Source organism: Bemisia tabaci, chromosome 1, assembly GCF_918797505.1.
Source record: "Bemisia tabaci chromosome 1, PGI_BMITA_v3".
NCBI lineage: Eukaryota > Metazoa > Arthropoda > Insecta > Hemiptera > Aleyrodidae > Bemisia > Bemisia tabaci.
In genome coordinates this window covers 74,564,377-74,584,692 of record NC_092793.1, presented here as the reverse complement: position 1 = coordinate 74,584,692, position 20,316 = coordinate 74,564,377, and the positions used below count along the sequence as shown (strand labels likewise).

The following is a 20,316-nucleotide window of genomic DNA, read 5'->3' as shown; positions in this document are numbered from 1 at the left end:
GCACAACACTCAGTGGAATTGCAAAATTTTTACAATGTAATTGCTACTTACTGCAATTCGTGCTACTTTGCCAAGGTATTAGCCAAGGTGTTATGGGTTTTCACTGATTTATTTATTTAATAAACATTTTAAACGTGCTAAAGCTTTTCGGCTTGCGGCCATCATCAGAGCTTACAAAGAAAGGTCAAAAACACAAAACTACAAAAACTTTAAAAAACATTACGCTGGTCACAATTATCAATAAATTTACCGCTGTGTGAATATCGGCATAAAGCTTGGTACGCTGAAGTCTCTGAAGTTTTGTGTTTTTGACCTTTCTTTGTAAGCTCTGATGATGACCGCAAGCCGAAAAGCTTTGGCACGTTTAAAATTGTTATTAAATAAATAAATCAGCGAAAACCCATAACACCTTGGCTAATATCCTCTAACATTAATCATACTTCAAATGGTGTTACTAAGATGATGAACGATTTCATAAATATTAGCTTTTGTCGTCTTCGCGTGGCATTTGCACACATATATTCTGAAATAAAAATACACTATAGAAACCCCAGTTAAAAAGATACAGAAAATATAAAAATTCTTGTATTTTTAATTGGATATTCCAGCAAGTTTCATAAGAAATGTGGTGCTTCTCCGAAATACCAGAACTTTAAATCAAAGATACAACGGGAAAATAAGAATGAATCTAGTTGGAATTTCCGGTAATTTTCAATGGAATTGTTTCTAGTTTCACGCTTCAGTATACTCGCACAAATGAGCTAACTTTCGTTCGTTAAGAATACTTGCCTGCGAGATATAAACCAAATTGGGAGGAGCGGCAGTGAGAACTCGAAGATCTCATGTGAAACTTTTCATGCTTACGCAAGAGAATGGTCAAAAACTGTCAGTGTTTTATTCATTCATAAAAGGTGCTAGGGAGAGGAGCATGAGACATAATAGTTTGTCTATACTATCGACCTTTGTGTAGGTATTACTACCAAAACCAGCACATATATTTTGTCGGCGATTAGCCGAGGGTAAAACCCTCGTTTCCACCGTCCACCACGAGGAGGAACCGACATCAGACGGCAACGCTTCCACCGTCCAACTTACAACTCCCATGGCATTACGTTAATTTGAAATTCAAAATTTTGAAGAAATTTTGAAGAAATTGAGAAGAAATTTTAAAAGACAAAGGCATGGGGCTCATGCCTTTGTTTCACTCGAGATCGGATGCCCTATAGCCGGTCCGGACCGACCAGTTTCCTCCTTAAGATCTCTTCTCCGTTCTGCTTTTTTCACACGGACTCCCGCGCGAACGAAGCACAACGGATCTACTCAGTTCCTACGAGATCAGAGGTTTAGTCGAGTGAGATTTAGTAAGGATAACCAGTGACCTCTTCAAGATCTCATGCCATGAAGAGTTGGGTCGCCTCGAGGTCGCGCACCCTCACTCACAACAGTGAACAATTCGCCAATGACCGAATGCAGGGAACTCCTCTACCACCGTGCGATCCAGCAGTGAGACAACAAACTCGTAGCTGGATACTCTCTACAGAGATAGAGATTGCTGAAACTTTGTCCGGCTTGTTCGGCCCAGGAGAACAGAATACCCTGAGCCACGAGGCCCCGGAACTCTCGTGAAGTATTCGGCTCTCCTGCATCAAAACCTACTTCAATCTGCAACATCGCCCCAACCACCAGCCCGTTTGAGAGGCGTCCGACCCTCCGGTTCCGACTTTGCCTGGTCTAAAGTGTCCCGGGGGGATGACGGCTTTAGTGCGCAAGCATCGGCAGATACCGGAGGTTGACCAGAACAGGATTGCCAGGCTTCGATCGGTCACCCCTGCATTTGGTCGCTGACGAATCGCGCAAAGTCGGTCACAGATCGGGATTTTCAGACCACTGTGTACCGGTTGATCCTTGCACCTCGCGGTTCAAGGATATGGCCTAACTACTATCAGTGGTCCTCTGAAGATCATCGTTCCCCTCATGTTCCTCAGGTTCCGCTTGATCTCTTCCGTAAGCCAGGGATATGGACTAACAACCAAGGTAATAACGTACCAAGGTTCCGCTTGATCCAAGGCTGCAATGGATATGGCCTAACATCCAAGGTGTAAACAGCCTTGCTGCGCGAAGCAAGGCACCAAGGAAGCGGTTGATCCATGCCCGAGCGTATTAGGGATATGGGCTAACAACCAAGGTAATAACGTACCAAGGATGCGCTTGATCCTAAATTGCTCGTTACGATGTGTGAGGAGATATGGGCTAACAACCTGAGGCGAGGGAGGGTGCAGAATCACAACAGGTTTGCCGGCGTTTGGCACGGGTCGGAGACCCGCCCCAGGTCCACCACGAGGAGGCTCCGGCACCAGACCCTCCCTCCCCCCTCTCATTTTCATTTCATCTCATCTCAACTCATTTTCATTTTATCTCAACTCATTATCATTTCATCTCATTATCATTTCATCTCATCTCATTTTCATTTCATCTCATTATCATCACATTTTCATCTCTTTTTCATTTCATCCCCTTGTCATCTCCTTTTTATTCCTTTTTTCATTTCATCCCTTTTTTCTCCTTTTTATCTCTTTTTCATCTCATCTCCTTTTCATCTCCTTTTCATCTCCTTTTCATCTCCTTTTCATCTCCTTTTCATCTCCTTTTCATCTCCTTTTCATCTCCTTTTCATCTCCTTTTCATCTCCTTTTCATCTCCTTTTCATCTCCTATTCATCTCCTATTCATCTCCTATTCATCTCCTCTTCATCTCCTCTTCATCTCCTCTTCATCTCCTCTTCATCTCCTCTTCATCTCCTCTTCATCTCCTCTTCATCTCCTTTTCATCTCCTTTTCATCTCCTTTTCAAGTCCAGATACTAGTTCAAATAAAGCACAGTCACCGATTAAATTTAATCAAATGCATTAGTCTAGATGGACCATTAACTTTGGCAAAAACGGTGCCGCCATCTGCTGTAGGTAGGATTCGACCTGTCATTATCAGGCGCTGCCTGTTGTACTGATTGCAAATCAAATGAATTTCGAATGAAAATAAATCCAGGTAATGGAGTCTGTCCTTTCTCATCCGTATATCTCCTTTATGTCTTACCCATAAGTATTCATAATGGAGTTGATATTGCTTTTGAGATGCTAAAAAACGTAGCTTGCTCCGATGAGCAGTCAGGCTAGGAGGACACATAGGTAAATAAGAGCACTGGACGTGCATTGCAACTCTAAAGTATATCTGAACTTACGGTATAATTTCCTCCGATTAAAAAAAAAAAATTTCCATCAAATCTCCGAGCAATCAATTTTTGATCGGTGACAGAACAATAATCTAATATATTTGGGGCAACACGAATATTGGGAACTCTGCTGACACGTATACCAATTTCACGGGTCTACTCAGGCGACGCTACGGGGGCAGGCAGATGAACACTTTGGGTCTCAAGGGTATATTAAGTCGAAAATATTGTTCTATGTCATCAAACTCTGTTTTTAAAACTTCTAATGCACTTTTAGCATCTCTTTTTTACTCTCTATATCGATTTTTCTTCTTTCTTTCTTTCGCAAGTCACTACTTACTTCCTTATTCATCCTTTATTCTATTTAATAATGAATGTATGATAGAGAAAAGGAGCATTTTAACCCCAAAACAAAAATGTATTGATGAATAAGATAGGGGTAAGTAGCTCTAATTTATTGCTAGGAAAAATAACTATAAGATAGGGGTAAGTAGCTCTAATTTATTGCTAGGAAAAATAACTATCAATTATGCAACTATCATTGCTAAAAAGGAAGAGAAACGAAATGAAGATAATCATATGAAGTCACCTGAATGGATGGGAGCTGTTGGTGAAAGAGGAGGGAATAGAATTTTCGTGAGTGTTGTGCTTTTGAAATATCAAGAAAAGTTAAGAAGAAAATAGTCAGTTACCCGCTAGATCTATACCAATCCACTCTTTAACGAAAACTAAAAGAAAAACAGAGAGGATGAAGAGGTTTTAATTATTCATTTCGCCATTAGAGACCCCTGCCAACTCGAAGACATTTTTATCTGCCGAAGGGGTTTCCTCTACCGCCCTCAGGCCTTCCCGTGCACCCGGGTCCTGGGTCATTGGTTTCGGCCTTCAACGGATGCCATGGCTGCCGACCGTCCAACGGAAGTGCAAGCACTACTGCGACCCCAAACCAAAAGCTGCGGTATCGTAGGCCCCTCGTTCTAGTAAAACTGGGCGCTAGAATATTTAAAATCCCCAAGACCACTCACTAATTGGGAGGGAGAGGGACTGAAAATAAAGTACGAAATTTAATTGAATTATTGTTCTTTATGTGTTCTGCTTTCTTTTCTTTTCTTTTTCTCTTTTCCCTTCTTTCTCTTCTTTCTCTTCTCTTTTTCTCTCTTCTCTTCATTCTCTTCTCTTTTTCTCTTCTCTTCTTTCTCTTCTCTTCTTTCTCTTCTCTTTTTCTCTCTTCTTCTTTTTCATCTCTTTTTATCTCTTCTCTTCTTTTTCTTCTCTTTTTCTCTCTTCTCTTCTTTTACTTCTCTTCTTCCTCTTTCCTTCCCGCTCTTCTTTCTATTTCCTTCCCGCTCTTCTTTCTATTTCCTTCCAGCTCTTCTTTCTCTTTTCTTCCTGCTCTTCTATCTCTTTTCTTCCTACTCTTCTTCCTATTCTCTTCATACTTTTCTTTCTCTTTTCTTCGTGCTTTTCTTTATCTTATCTTCGTGCTCTCCTTTCTCTTTTCTTCTATAATTTCTTCTTTAATTTCTGTTTTAATTCCTTCTCTCTTTCCTTCTCTCATTCCTTCTCTCATTCCTTCTCTCATTCCTTCTCTCGTTCCTTCTCTCGTTCCTTCTCTCGTTTCTTCTCTCTTTCTTCTCTCTTTCTTCTCTCTTTCCTTCTCTCTTTCCTTCTCTCTTTCCTTCTCTCTTTCTTCTCTCTTTTCTTCTCTCTTTTCTTCTCTCTTTTCTTCTCTCTTTTCTTCTCTCTTTTCTTCTCTCTTTTCTTCTATCTCTTTTTCTTCTCCAGCAGAATAAATCTCACTCAATTGATAAAGTTTTTTGAAGCAAGAAAAAGCAGAATGAAAGGCAAATCTTTGGAGGCCCAGCGCTGCAAAATTTCTAAAATTATGTTTGAGGGAAGGAGCATTGCAGCCCCAGAACAAATGTATTAATGAAATAATTTATTACTATGGAATAAAATAATTAACAAGGATGCAACTATCATTACTAATTAAAAAAAAGATGAACGAAATGAAGATAATCGTAGAAATTTAGAATGAAGATAATATTGACAAATTCCATTTTAAATTTTCTTGATTTTCCAGATGTACAACACTCACGATAACTCTACTCACCACTCTTTCACCAATTACTCCCATCCATTCAGACGACTTCATACAATCGAAACAAGATAGGTACGCGGTTTAGTAGTTTCACCGTCATATGTTGGATACATCCATCCCTGCCGCTCAGGAATTAAAAGACTGAAATCTTTTGATAACGCGAAAAAAAAAAAAAAAAAAAAAAATTCTTCATTCCTAATGGTGTAGAACTAAAGTTTGCAATGAGGAATTAATATTTGAGGCTCATTTTTAGAACAGCGCAAGTGCCATCAATGTCCTTATGCAGAATGTGTGCTGCTTCTTCTTCTTTACCTTCCTTTCTGTCCCACACTCCCTCTCCTTGCTTTTTTTGTTCTTCATCGTTTCTCTCTTCTAGATCTTCTTACATCTTCACTTACTTCTTCCTCTTTTCTTTTCCCCAGTCTTGTTCATCTTCTCTCTCTTTTACTTTTACTTATTTACCTTATTTTACTCTCTTTCACCTTTCTCCTCTTCTTCCCTCTCTCTTTTCTCTCTTTTTCTTCCTTCTGTATACTCTTCTTCCTCTTTTTCTTTGTAATTTACCTCCTCTTTCTATTCTTCTCTCTCTTCTTCCCTCCCCTCTTTTCTCTCCTTTCCTTTCCCCCTTCTCTCTCGCCCCCTCTCCCATCATCGTATTCTCTCATTTCGCCGTGTTCTCCTTTCTTTTAAATCTTCTTAATGCTCCTCTCTTGTCTCCCTTCTTCCTGATTTCCTTCCTCTTCTTCTCTTCCTACTTTCTCTCTCTTCTTCCTATTCTTCTCTCTCTTCTTCCTATTCTTCTCTCTCTTCTTCCTATTCTTCTCTCTCTTCTTCCTATTCTCCTCTTTCTTCTTCCCGTTCTTCTCTCTTTCTTCTGTCCCTTTTTCTTCCTCCTCTTTCAATTCTTTTTTCTCTTCTTCTTTCTTTCTTTGCTCTTCCTCCTCGCCCAAACTTTGATTTTCTCTACAAAGATAAGTGCATTCATAAATGAGCCACAAATAGTAATTCCTTATTAGATAATTTATAATATAGTCAATATGATCCCCTGAAAATCCAGTGGCCAATTCAGATGACCGTAGGGATTTTTTTCCTCTCGTTGCAACGATGCAAAAGTTTTAAACTTGAAAATGTTGGGTTTGAAGGTAGCACGATGACATGGGCCCATTTCTCGGTGAATTGATCTAATTTTTGATATGTTGTTTTCTCGTCTGAAGTGCGACATTCCTAAAATTTTCATGACCGAGAATATTTTTTTGCTCCCGTTACGACGTTGCAAAGTTTCAAACTTCAAAATTAGGGATTCGACCATAAAATGATGGCGTTTGGGCGGGAAATTTTGCAGAATTGTCGTTACTTATGAGTTTTTACAACAAATGTTTAAATAATTTATTCATCTAGCTCAAATTTTTCGTTCATGACCAACTTCGATTTAAACCCCCTTCAGGAGCACCGTGCCGAGTTTGGAAGTTTTCAAACTGAGAGATTCAATTATAGGCAACGTGGAATGAAGTTGGACTGATTTTACTAAAATCTACCTAAATGGCAACTCGCAACTGCTAGTGGTGAGGAAGAATACTGTACCAGCTCACTTTGAAAAATTGAGAGTATAGACAAATGGTCGATTCGTTCGCAATTAATTCTGAGAACAGGAAGGAGTTGGAGAGATTTTACCGTGATGAAGCAATGATCCGTAAATTCAGGAACAACTCAGATGCAAAGTGAAAATTCTGTCTTCGTGCACAGCCTTGACAAATGTTAGAGAGACCACAACATAATTACTGCAAAAGAAAGAAAAGAATGCTTTAATAGATAAATTCAACATAAAATTTTCATAAATATAACAATATCGTTCCCAAGGAGCATAGAGCAACGAAAATTTGAAAGAATGGTACAAGTTAATGGAAACAATTGCCATTTTTTACCATTTAAATTGCATTATCATTACATCCTTTGGTTAATAACTTCCCATTGTAAACGATCAAATAGTTCTACGTTTAAGGCGGTAGGCAATTTGCAATACAAAAAAGTGCACCTTATTGCGATTTTATTCTAATAAAATTTTAAAAAGAGGAGTCCCTTCAAATGGAGAATAAACAACATACGCATCACTTTGATCTGATTGCAGTAACTTTCCCATGTAATCGCAATTTATTGAAACACATAACATGCGCCGCTTTTATTTTAAAGCACAATTTAAAACCGTCCTCCCGCTATTTACCCTTAGACGTGTTGTAAAGATGTATGTATACGATGCCTACGGCTCAGAAAAATTAAACTTTATACCGACCACAATAATGGTTCATCTGCCAACCTCAGATTGAAGATTTACCTTGTTTATTTAAAAAGAGAAAAAAAAAGAAAATAAGAAAAAAGAAGAAAAAAAGAAAGAAAACGCATTCTTGGGCTTTGAAATATACGGTTGGATTGGTTTTACAGATCTAGGGGAAAAAACTTAAGCAAACTTGTTAGCTTTCCTTTTCCATCTCGCGGAAATGCACGGACATTTGCGAGGTATGAATGATGGACCTTTTATGAGAAAGAGCGTGTAGGAGGTAATAGGCGTTTACGGTACGTCCTTTCAATTATTACTCCACGCGCGTCTATATATTCTAGACACGCGTGGAGTAAGTCTGCCAGACTCTAGAAGAACTTAATGCCATGATAACATGCCCCTCTCACAAGCTTTTAGTCGTATATCTTAGAAAAATTGAGTGTGTGTATGTTTGAGCCGCTTATACGGCGCGCTAGAGCGCTCTGCGACGCCTACCCGCCACAGGAATCTGTCATGATAGAGATCCTCCGGAAGCTGGCATCACTCCATCTCTTCACGGATGCCCTCTACCCACCGTTTGGCTGAAAAAATGTTTACCCACCGTTTGGCCACCATTTAAAAAATGAACGAGTAAAAAATGAGGATAAACAAACAGGAGCCGGGTCATAAAACGCCGCCTTGTGCTACGGCCAAAATTGAAGTTAATTTCTTCTGAAAGCATATCCTTCATGGACACTATAAGCTCTACCTTAGAAGGGCTGACAAGTCCCGGAAGTTTAAAACGTATCGCAGAAAATACACACAGAAGTTTCTACGTATGGTAGGTATGTAATTCAGTTTCCGAAACTTCGAGCTTTGTACAAAAAACGATCGCGGAGAGTCTGCAAAACCGTAGGTATATTGCCGTGGTAAGGAAAAACGCCGTATGAAACTTCAGGTGTTGCCAAACTGTCTGTGATAAAACACGAATTTCCTGGTAAACGTATGAATATTTTTCTTCTCGATTCTCAAGAGAATTTTGTTTGTATTTTGATCTAAAGTTCCTGAAAATGTCAAGGAAAAACATTCATAATTTTCCTCAAAAATAAACTTTTCATCAAAAGAAATTTGGCAACTCTCGAATGTTTATACGGTGTTCTTCCCTAGCACGGCAGTATACTTTACGCATCGCGGCGTCTCACCTAGCTTGCGGCGGAACCCGATGTCTAGTCTCGGTCTCTGCTCTTGACCCATCCAACTTTTCTACTCCTGCGTTAAGGTCTTTGAGTCAGCCGAGGAGAGATTCTCCTTCATTTTGTCGATATGCAATTTCATCACCTTAGAAGTCGAAATAGTTGTATCACGCGTCCAACTTTTGTACTCCTGCGTTAAAGTCTTTGAGTCAGTCGAGAGGAGATTAGCCTATGTCACTTTATCAAAGCTAGCCATCAAAATATCAAGGTCAGGTGCTGTGATTGGCTTATACGATGACTTGGACCAATCACAGCACTTGACCTTGACATTTTGGATGAGTATTTTGATAGTCTGACACAGGCTATTCTCCTTCATTTTGTCGACATGCAATTTCATCACCTTGGAGGTCGAAATAGTTGTATCACGCGTCGAACTTTTGTACTCCTGCGTTGAAGTCCCTGAGTCAGCGGGGGGGGGGGGGACCATCTCCATAGCGTGCATAAGCAATTAAATCAGTCAGTTACAAAAGAGCTCAAGCGCCTATAATGAGAATTCGAGAAAATTGGTATGATCACCGTTTTAACTGACCCCTTACAAATCTCAGAGCTCTAAAATATTAAAGCAATGAATTAATTAATCACATTATTAGTTAATTTGCAATTTAAAACGGGTTGGTTAATACAGTTTCAACTGTTTTTTCGTATTTTTATAACTGGCGCTTGAGCCATTTTGTAATTGACCGATTCACTTTTACCCTCTTGGAAATCGAAATGGTTGCGTCACGCGCTTCGTCCCATCCAAATTTTTTCCCCCGTGTTAAGGTGATTCGATGGACGCCATATTTTTTGTCAGAACGGCATGCGATATATCGCATCTGTTGGTTCCATTTTTTCTGCTACTCGTGATTTTTTCCAATTTTGAGATCGCAATTTTGCTGTCGGGACACTAAAGCACTCACTTACCAATTTTAACAAAGAAATTCAACGTAACAATGGCGTGGTTTTTTTAGAGAGAAAACATCGCATTCGACACTGGTATAGAAACTGCACTCGAATGCGATGTTTTATCTCTAAAAAAAACCACGCATTTCTTATACGTTGAATTTCTTTATTAAAATTGGTAAGTGAGTGCTTTAGTCTCCTGACAACAGAATTGCGATCTCAAAATTGGAAAAAATGACGAGTAGCTGAAAAAATGGAATCAATTGATGCAATAAATCGCCATTCTGACACAAAATATGGCGTCCGTCGAATCACCTTAAACCTCCGTGTCAGCGGGAGAGAGGCCGAACTCATTATTGTTGTTGCGGATACGCGAGAAAGCTTCGTTGCTTCATAAGTGGGACCGGATCTGTGAAAATGGACCTCATCCTCCGGAGGAAATTTTTCGAAATTTTGAACTTGCCGCGAAAAGCGATCACGCGTCACGGGAAGCGCCTGCAAAACTGTCAGGATACTTCGAACATAGCACGATCTCTAGTCTCGCTCTCGCCTCTTTACTCGTTGGAAATGCGTAGAACAACGCCTTCACAACTTCGGAAGGTGCGCGCAAAAATGGAGCTCATTTTGATCAAAACGAAGTACATTTTGTATCATCCATTATCCAAGGTTGTAGCCCACGCAATTTTTCCACTGCCTATACGCAATTCGCGAACGACCGATCGAACTCTAGGTTCAAACCAAAAAAAAATATTATGACTTAATATAACCTCCCATGCAACTTCTTCGTGAGTTAATTCATTGAAATTTAGGTATTGACAGGTCATGAATCAGTTAAGAACTCATCAAGCACGAGAAATTTCGATTGCAAGAAACACTTGGGCGAATTGGACCGCCTTAACGTGAAAGACTCGAATCATAGATAAGGTCATGTCTCTGTTTACACTTGAACTATGACGAAGATACTAAACCAGTCTATTAAAATTCAAAGGCGATCCGATTTTCGCTAAATGATAGAGATAGGTGCAGAGTCTTAGTAGCACTGACTATAAAAGAAAGTTGGAAAAATCGGTAAATTCAGCACAGAAAATTCTTAAGAGGGGCCGTTCAAATATTACCTAAGCCATTTTGGCCGACTTAATAACCCCTCTCCCCTCTTGTAGCAAACAGGTGCAAAAGTGCTTCAAGCTGAACCTTTTCACTAGTAACCAGATAAAATTCACTTAACCAGATAAATTTTACCACTAACCAGCGAAAGAAAGTCCAATAAAACTTTTAAATCCGATATGACTACTGACAGAGACAGAGACATTCAGGGTGACGCAACGACGATAGGCTCACAGGAATAAAAGAGTGCCTTCAATTTCGAGTGATACCACAGTACACGCAGAAGCTCGATAAGTCGCATGCTTCATTCCGCACTGATTTTAATGAGGCTAATGAAGGGGCAAGGGACAAACAATTTAATTATTGATGGATTATTAACTTCATATCGACGGTCCAACTTCCAAACCTCGAAGCTCGGTTTGCGACGTTGCAGATTTTCTGTCGTTTATAATTTTTTAGGTGAAATATAACCTTAAAATAAATTCTTAAAAACTCCGAGAGTTTTCTCCTTCGTGAAAGGCAGGTCCAATGCGTAGTCTCCAGGACGAGGGAATGTTACTCCATTCCAAGGTAGCCAAATTGACTCAAAATATTCATAAATTTTACTCAAATGTACCTGTGCAATTTTTAGTCATTTTTCTGTTTTTTTCCATTAAATCTGAGAATAATAATCAATGTTTTCAGTTAGTAATGCCCGAAATTTTCCTTGTTGATCTGCAATTCGCGAGGAGAAATTTGGCAACATTTAGATGGAATTACGTTCTTTCGGGGTGGGGGGGGGGGTGAATTGACGGAGAAGAGGAGAGTCAACGGACAGTAAATACAAGGATTGAGATTCTTTGCAAAAGCCACAAATATAAGACAATGTAGGGGGAGAAAATAATTTGTCGAGGAAAATTGAAAAAAATTAAGACAAATGAAAAAATGTCAGGAAAAACCGTGAAAATCAAGGAAAATGGGTAAGTAAAGTGGGAAATTGGAGCAAAGAATTTGAATGAAGTTAATAACGATATCCCTGACGACGAATGAGGGTTGTGGAAGAAAAAAGTTGAGTCTACGCATCATTGGAATGTTAACATAATGGGAAAAAGCGGAAATATCGAATCATACGGTAGTGTCAAATAAGAAGACTACATACCTTCAGCGACTCGTTAGTTCTTAACAGACAGGTTGTGAAGCCGGAAAATCTGAAAAATAAAACAAAAAGAAAATAATCGAAATGTATCAAAAGGATTAGAGCCATGAATAACAATGAAAATAACTGGGAGTCACATTTTCGGGATTCGGAAACCACCATGTAGGGCTCAGGTTTTTCATAGTTTTTTTAAATTTTTATCGTAATATTTCCGACTGAAAATGACTCAGTTTTGAGTCGAAACGTCTCGGTTTTTTGTTAAAATATTTTATTTTGTTCGCTTAAAAATTGTGTATTTTAGCCTTGTTTCCCGTTTCCCCCTTGTTTTTCTAGTATTTTCGGGATGGGAGAAAGTAAGTCTGCAAGTTAAATATGGGATTCAGAACATTTTGAGTTTATAATTAAAATAATAAGAGTTTGAAACTATGTACTTAGATTGCGCAGATGGAGATATATGGTGGAAATTTTGGCGGTAGAAGTAATCACTTCGACTCGATTTTAAAAAGCCTCTTTCACAAAGGTAAAATACTAGGTAAAACATGATTTAGGATTCTTGAGGCCAAGTTAATGATGCAAAAACCAGTGAAGTCATTCATTTCCATCGTATTATACAGGGTGATCCAGAATTAAAGCGGCCAGCCAGGAGCGTGTTCTATGGGTCATGGGTCAAAATAAGACTTTTTTGTTGTATAAAGTTTTTTCCAAAAGTGTTCCCAGTCGAAGCTACGCCCCCTTCCCAAATGTCGGAAAGTAAATAGTTTTTCCAGAATTTTGGCAACAGTTGTAACCAAATCTCATGAAAATTTGTACACTCCTGCAATTTTAAGCCCTAATCTCATAAATGATCCAAAAAAATCGAAATCTCAATTTAAAGAGGGGATGCTTCGGCTCCTGCAGGCTGGCCGTTTAACCCTGCTGGATCATCCTGTATAGGATACTTCCCACATTCCTACATCTCCTCTTTGGAAGGCGAAAAAAAATTAATAAATTGGTTTCCACCGGCAATAAAATATCCTCGAATAGCTAATCAGCAAATTTTGACTTATCGCCCCATGAACGGTTCGAATTTTCGGATAAATCCTTAGTTACTTGTTTCTAGTTGAAATATTAATTTACACCGTAAGTGATGCCCGACTGAGGCATTTAAATGATCAAACCCCGTGAATGATTTAATCATTGCGAAATTTTGCATATTGAAAACTTGGAGAAAAAAATCGAGTAGGTAGTAAATACACTGAAGACCCATTTTAAGAGGACCAAATAAAGACACAATCCAACTGTCCGACAATCCGACCGTTCAGAAACATGAAGTAAGACAGACTCACTTTGAACTAGGTAAAGCTGAAGCTGCTAATATGTCACGAATACGAAAGTAAGCACATGTAGAATTGTAGAGTCACTTATGAATTTCGCGAACGCAAATGGAGCCTTCGGAAACGCTCCTGAAAGTCCATAAAAACCACAGGTAACTGGATTTCAACACACGGGTAAACTGATCAGATCGAGAATTCGTTTCAAAGAAAATGCCTTTCTCACCACGATTATTTTTAGCGAGGATTTGCTCACGACACATAGAAATTGCCTCAAAAAACAGTTGACGAGCACTTCAAGAGGAGCAGCACAGCCGTAAAAGATACGTTTTGACGATCAGCGACCAGATTTTAAGATTTAAGTGAGGCTACTGTCACCGGTCGGATACTGCGCGCAAGTGAGAGGCAATCTCTGGACTAGACTGAACAGGCAACTAGCAAAGGAAAATGCGATAGGCCGGGCATCGTTTGAGGAGGCGGGAGGGGGGTCGCGCGTGTGCTCGGACGATCTGAAACCACTGAGACTTTTCTGCCGTGCTAGGGGAAAACGTCGTAGGAACCTCAAGGCGTTGCCAAATTTCCTTTGATATAACACGAATTTCCTGGTAAACTTATGAATAGTTTCCTTCCAATTTTTCAGATAATTTTGCTCGCAAGTTTACTTAACGTTCCTGATAATTGCAAGGAAAAATATTCATAACTCTCCTCAAAAATAAACATTTTACTGAAGGAAATTTGACAACTCTCGAATGCTCATACGGCGTCCTTCCTTAGCACGGCAATTTTGGTCTGGCGAAAGACGTGTGCGTGTGGGCCCAACCCTTCTACCCTAGGCGTTTCAGAGACATTTCGCCGGACAGGAAACCGATAAGTCTCTTTGTCGCTCCCTATTATGTAATCGTTTCGAAGTTTAGGGAAACCAATTCGACAGTTCCACCTGCCTTTTGTTACCCTGTCTAGACTCTGCTATCTGTCTGAGATTTCCTGTTAATGAAAACAAGCTGTCTAGCTCTCTTTTTGACGACGCACAGTGCAGTGTCCAATGGAAATAAGTCAAATTTTCGAACATATAAAATGAAAAAAGTAATGAGATATACGAAAAATGGGGACATTGGTGGTATTATTTTCAATGTTTGTTTACTGATTTGCATCGAATTGGCGTGAGGGGAGGTGATGAGATTTAAGCTCCGCGCGCGGTGATAGCGGTAGCCGATGACGCGCAAGTGTTGTCATAGCAGTGATCAAGGCTGATTGACACGGTACCAAATGTCCGGTTGGTGATAAAAATGGCTACAAACACTTCTGGTAAGTTATTTAATTGAGATTTAATCGTAAAAATTATTTTTTCAACTTCTAAACATTACTTTTGAGCACGTTTTTCGATGGTACTCTAATTTAATATTCTTCCTTCTTACTTAAACTTTAAAGACGTTTTTAAGAAAAACCAAAAATAACCTATTTTCCTGACAAGTGATAATGATTGCAAATTTCCTGTAGATTCTGAATTTTCAAGTCCCATCTGCGTCTGGCTGCGAATAATAAGGTTATTTCGTTTTTTCTGTCTCAAGGTCTTGCTCTGAAAAACTCTGATCAGTCCAGGCGCCTGGTAAGTCTACCTGGAATTTTGGGTACACAGCGATTTTTTTTGGCTTACTTTATGTTTTTGGGGTCGCTGAGTCCGAATCTGAAGTTTTCTACCGCGTATCTGGTGAGCATTTTCCGCCATTTTGAAAAAATGGCCTAAAAAGGCCTTTTTTCGCGGTTTTTTTTTATATAGCGGCTACGCATGAGAAAAAGTCCCGGCTTTAGTTAATGTTTTGAATAGCTGACATATTTTGGAAGAAAATGGTATATGAATATGCTAAGTTGCTCAAAAATTGAGGAACCTCGGATTTCGGAACTTTGGAACGCTTCGGATTTGACTGACCGCGGCGAGCCGGATCGCGCGTTGACGGGTGCGCCGCGAAAACGTGAATGGGCGCGATGTTCACGATGCTGTATCTTCCTCAATTTTTAAGCAAACCTAGCATATGTACACACAATTTTCTTCCAAATTATGTCAGCTATTCAAAACATTAACTAAATCCGGGACTTTTCCTCATGCGTAGCTGCTATATCAAAAAAACCGCAAAAAAAGGCCTTTTTAGGCCATTTTTTCAAAATGGCGGAAAATGCTCACAGATACGCGGTAGAAAACTTCAGATTCGGATTCGGCGACCAAAAAAACATAAGGTAGGTTAAAAAAATCGCTGTGTACCCGAAATTATAGGTAGCCTCATTTTTAGCTACCAGGCCCTGGACTAGATCTCTCCGACTTGTGGACACGAGCATCGAAAAAGGAGTGCGTTACAACAATCGAGGGGAAACTCCGAGAACTATTCGCAAACAAACGTGTCTCAGACGAAAATTTGACAAAATTTCTTGTATTTTTCATGGATTTTTTGTTTTTTTTATGGCTTTTTTTGTATTTTTATGGATTTTTTGTCTTTATCTTTCTTTTTTCTCTTGTCTCTTGTGAAGTTTAATTTTGCTGTAAATTTTCGGTGATGTTTTACTGAGCTGAATTTTTTATTTTTTGAAATGCCTTTTCCTTTTTATTAAAGACTTGTAATATGACCAAATCCAAGTGTTCGTCCTTTTTCTCATGCTGATCCTCGGAAACCTCATTATTTTATAGTGTATATTTGAATTTTTCAGCTTTCATTTTACGCAGCATTGAAATTCGGAATGAAAGAAAGGATAGACCTTAGTTTTGTTAGGCCAGAGTTAAAAAATAAAATATGCATCGTTAGCATCTGTAAGTATACAGTCGATTTTTGGAGCGAGCTTGCGTGAATCTATACATTTTAATTCTTGAATTATTGCTAAAAAAACTGCTTTTTCCAGGCGCGTTGGCAACACTGTATTTAAAATTTAGGTGTTATGAGAGGGCCAGATATACCCTCGTAAGCCTTGTTAGTTGTGATTTCAGGTTGGTCTTCTCTCTTTTACCCACACAAATATGTACTCATGTCATTAAAATAAGTGGAAAAATAACGGCATATTTGGCAAAATTTGGCAACACCATATTCAATCATTTGGGAAATTTTGGAAACTTTGACTTTAATACAAGCAAGTACATGATGAATACTTAACACTGTCAAAATTTCATTGAATTCCATGCATTATTCGATCAGATATGAATTATTTCCCGTCCGCCCATAAGGACACTGCACTGTGCGACGCCGACACGACGAAACGAGACGAACGTAAGGATCTGATTTTTCCAACTGGCCAGCGCAGCGTTGCAACATGGGAGGGGAAGGAGGGGCTGAAAGGAACCTAGAAACAACCTCGCTTACTGCACGGGTGGCTTTAACGAAGTCTATAAAAACCCGCAACCCCTAAATCTTAAAGCGGGGAACTACCGTGGAATACTTTAGGAAAACATATCCGGTAAAATGAAAATCTGTCATCGATTTCATGAAAATCTTATTCTAAATGATCGATATTCAGTGCACCGTCTTTCAGTTCAAAAATTACAGAGGTCTGCAAAAAAAATGGTGGGACTATGATGGTTGAATCTTGTGTAATTTTCAGCGCATCGGCGCTGAAGACCTCAGTCTTCCTCAATACCCACCGATCTCCGGGAAACAGATATTTTACTCAAGACAAGCTTTTCCGAGAGAAATTCAATGTACTGCGAAATTCATGCTTGTTAGCCGGTTTCTTCTGCCGAGAAACTGTATAATGAGAGAAAGGCTTTTAATGTAGATATATATCATTCGCAAGTAGCACAGTGCAACGGAAATAATGAAATTAAATTGCAATTTGATTTTAATACCTACACCTGTAAATGTTTTACCATCAAATTGCAATATTTTTACATAGTCGATTTATGCCGATTTTAAACAATCAACAAAATGAGCTCCATGTGTCAGAAAGATAGGCAATATGCAATGCAATGCAATGAAAAATTGCAGCTTATTTCAATTTTATTGCAATAAGTTTCAATTGACGGGACCCCTTCAAATTGAAGCTAGGCAACATACACAACACTCAGTTCAATTGTAATATTTTTTTTTTTACGTAATTGCTATTAATTGCAATTTGTGCTACTTGGGATTTTATTTCTAATTCTTACTCAACGCGATTATTATACATTACACGTCATTATTAAATGTCACTTTAATATGAAAAATTGAAAGTGTAAACGTCTGAAAAAATAGGATGAACATAAGACCAGTTTATCCATAAGACGCCGTAAGCTCAGGTCAAAGTTAAGGTGATTCGATGGACGCCACATTTTGTGTAAGAATGGCATGCGATATATCGCATCAATTGGTTCCATTATTTCAGCTACTCGTCATTTTTCTCCAATTTTGAAATCGCAATTCTGTTGTCAGGAGACTAAAGCACTCACTTACCAATTTTAACAAAGAAATTCAACCTAATAAAGGCTTGGTTTTTTTAGAGAGAAAACATCGCATTCGATACTGATACCGAAACTGTACTCGAATGCGACATTTTCTCTGTAAAAAAACCACGCCTTTATTACGTTGGATTTCTTTGTTAGAATTGGTAAGTAAGTGCTGTAGTCTCCTGACAACAGAATTGCGATCTCAAAATTGGAGAAAAATGACGAGTAGCTGAAAAAATGGAACCAATTGATGCGAAATGTCGCATGCCGTTCTGACACAAAATATGGCGTCCATCGAAAGCCACCACAAACCACCTTAAACTCAAAAATTCGGCAAATTACTGTATCATCGCGTTTACATCCATCCATAGGATTGAAAACAGGATAAATCAAAAGAAAGAATCCCCCCCCCCTTTTCAGACTCATGCGAGTCAGAGGCTGTACGCGGCCACATCTCCTTCGAATAGTCAAAATATTTTGCGATCCAGGCAAAAGACTCAACAAATCAACATTATGGGAGTAAGCGCAAGAAGAAAACTAAAAATGACTTCCAAAACGATATCCTCAAACCAAAAATCATGGAAAAAGGCTACAGATTCCTAACTTATACAATGACAACCGACGTGACAAAATAGTAACTCCATTGATTGTGAGACTACCAGGATTAAAAAAATCTCGAGGAAATCTAAAGAGAAAATCGCCCCTCAGGGACTCTCAAGTCAGACGACTCTTCGTTTAAAAAGGAAAATTGAAGCGCTGAGTGTAAACTGGGCATTTCTTAGTTGCGATGTCTAAGGATCTCCGTTAACGTTTCATCCACTAAAATCAAAGCAAATAGATGAAATTCGCTAATTTTTTACTAAATACTCTTTAACATTTTACAATGCTGAAAATTAAAACAATCAGAAAATTTACTTTCCTCTCTAAAATATAAATTGAAAATGAAGATACTCTAACACCGCAACCAAAAAATGCCCTTCCTGCTCCCACCCTTCAATTTTTGATGATGTGAGCAAGTGACTTACCAATTTAACTCCAAAGCGACTCAGCAAAAAATTGAATTGGACTGAATAAGTTGCGGTTCAAAATAATGGATAGCGGGGCGAGGAATCACCAAACTTGACTGAAAAATCAACTCCTCAAATTCACGAGCCACTGAATTGTACTGAACCGTCACCTGCGACTTCACACACCCGACTGCCACTGCCGCAACTCGTTTCACGTAACGTCTCCAATCAGTCTCTGGTAAGGGGGTAGGGGGCTATGGGTGGTCAGATAAGCCGAACATCCGCTCGGTAGAATCTCTGGTCGTTCGGCGACAGGTACCACCGCCGGGCCGCCCGCGGCCCGGCCGGTATCGGAGCAAATTCTCTTATCGAGACTCTGATGAAAAAGGAAATCGGCAGTTGTATAAAAGGGATAGTGTCTGGGTGTTGTCGAAGTGGTGATGACAAAATAAGTATCAGGGGAAAACTTAGGCAAGGAAGAGCGTGACGGATAGTCACACCTGCCCAAAACACGAATCTCCAGCTCCGTTGCTACGAAAGACAACGTGAAGGAAGAGGACAAAACAAAGACGCAATTGAGGCGTTGGGTGCAGAAAGGGTATTTCTCGGGTGCGGTGTTTCAGAATCTCTACTGCTAATTTATATTTTTGAGAGGAAACTGTTGGATGCAACTATTTTGTGTTTCGAGAAAATCAAAATGAACAATCGGAGGTGCAAATTGTTCTAGGCCTCTGCAATTTTCTGCCATGCGCTGGGTTTTTGCAAAAAGATCATAACAACACGCCGGTCAAAATTTTGTGGAATATTTTGTTAACCGAGTTTTTGGGCGCAGAAAGGGTATTTCTTGGTTGCGGTGTTTCAGAATCTCTACTGCTAATGTATATTTTAGAGATGAAATTATTGGGTTTATTTTGTGAAACTTTCAATTTTAAGCATCGCAAAATCATAGAGAAAATTCAGTAAACGTTTTAACGAATTCCATGAATTTGCTTTAACTTTAGTGGACAAAACGTTAACCGAGATCCTACGACACCGCAACCAAGAAATGCCCTCTCTGCATCCAGCGTTTCAATTTTAGAATGTGTGAGAGTCGCAATCCTTCATCAGAGTTGGAAATCTGAAAAATCTAAGAAATAAATTCTCAGCCTCCACAATTTTTGTACCCTGTAAAAAATCGCCTCCCGAGGGCCTTCAAGTCTCACACTGCCACGCCGAGGAAAAATGTCGTATGAACCTTCAGGCGTTGCTGAATTTCGATTGATGAAACACAAATTTCCGGGTAAACTTAAGAATATTTTTCGTCCAATTTTTCAGATAAAGTTGTTCGCAATTTCACCTTAAGTACCTGAAAATTTCAAGGAAAATTACTCCTAACTTTCCTCAAAAACAAACCTTTTACCGAGGGAAATGTGGCAACTCTCGAATGTTCACGCGGCTTTCTTCCTGGGCACGGCAGTATACTACACACTACCACATCTCCTTCGAAGAAATACAATTTTCAGTGATATAAAAAAAAAAAAAAAAAAAAAAAAAAAAAAAAAAAAAAAAAAAAAAAAAAAAAGTGATATAAATGCAGCAAGTAAAGTAACTCACCAAATTAATCCTGCCAAAGCGTATACTCAGGGACAGAATGACTTGAATCCAAAAAA

General features: G+C 39.1%; 1 long non-coding RNA gene across 1 annotated transcript; it reads right to left on the bottom strand.

Annotated features, from left to right (window-relative positions):
* Nucleotides 1-1,389: 1,389 nt before the first annotated feature.
* On the bottom strand, nt 1,390-18,856 carry LOC140226011 (uncharacterized). The gene is made up of 3 exons (XR_011900809.1): nt 18,686-18,856; nt 11,955-12,003; nt 1,390-7,104 (listed from the first exon to the last, which is right to left on the bottom strand). It is a non-coding gene; the product is annotated as an uncharacterized lncRNA (long non-coding RNA).
* Between the last annotated feature and the right edge of the window lie 1,460 nt (nt 18,857-20,316).